The sequence below is a fragment of the Peromyscus eremicus genome, chromosome X (assembly GCF_949786415.1).
Source record: "Peromyscus eremicus chromosome X, PerEre_H2_v1, whole genome shotgun sequence".
Lineage (NCBI taxonomy): Eukaryota > Metazoa > Chordata > Mammalia > Rodentia > Cricetidae > Peromyscus > Peromyscus eremicus.
This window is the reverse complement of record NC_081439.1, coordinates 100,491,886-100,492,975: the sequence shown is the minus strand read 5'-3', so window position 1 is coordinate 100,492,975 and position 1,090 is coordinate 100,491,886.

The following is a 1,090-nucleotide window of genomic DNA, read 5'->3' as shown; positions in this document are numbered from 1 at the left end:
TGTCTTGGTTTCTTCTGCTTTTGTGATGAAATGCATGGATAAAAATGCAGTTAAGAGAGAAATAGCTTATTCAGCTCACATTTCATGAATTAAGTCCATCATAGATGGGAAGTAAAGACATCAGGAGTTTGAAGCATCTGGTCACAGTGCATCCACATTCAGGAACAAAATGAGACAAACCCAAGTTAGCACTCAGCTCACATTCTCCACCTTATATATATTCTGAGATGCTCTCCCCAGGAACTGGCACATCCCCTAAGTAAGATGAGTCTTCCTATTGCTTAGTCCCTTCAGGGAGAAAATTCTCACAACAGATGGTAAAGTTTTGTTACTGTATCTCATGGTATGAAAAATAAAATTAAAGGTAACCAGAAAGTAGGAAAAATAAATGTTAGAAAGATATAAGAATAAAAATATTTTGAGCAAAAAGGAGTTGTTTATAAAAATTAAGATAGATGGATGTTTCTTCCAGAATGGTGAAAAAAGCATGAAGGACTAAGAGAGTTACCAAGCTCTGAGTATGCTATATAACATATATAAAATGAGATTTAGAGATGATATATGTATGATATTAAATCTAATTCTAAAGACAAAGGTCAATGCATTGTAATCAAATCTCTATTACTTCTATCAATGGAGGAAATTAAGCAGTTTCTTTCTTGGCTAAAGACCATAATTTTCTTGGGCTTTTGGGCAACCTTTTCCTTTTTGGAAGCCAGAGATGCCATAAGTGTTTAAGAGATCTATGGTGGTATTTTATTTGTACTGAAATGTGATTTTAATTGTATGTTAATAAATAAAGTTGCCCAGGGGTCAGAGCTATTAGAGCCATAGCAAAAGCTGGGCATTGGTGGTACACGCCTTCAATCCCAGCACTTGGTAGGCAGAGCTAGGTAGATCTCTGTGTGTTCAAGGATACAGCCAGCATTGGAGACACATGCCTTTAATCTCAATACCAACCATAGAAGACCTGGAGGTCTATACAGACAGGCAGTGACGAGGCAGACATGTGGTTAGGTTTACAACCAATGAGAAGGCAGAACAGAAAGTCTATATAAAGACAAACAGACAGGAAGTAGCTCTCTTTCAG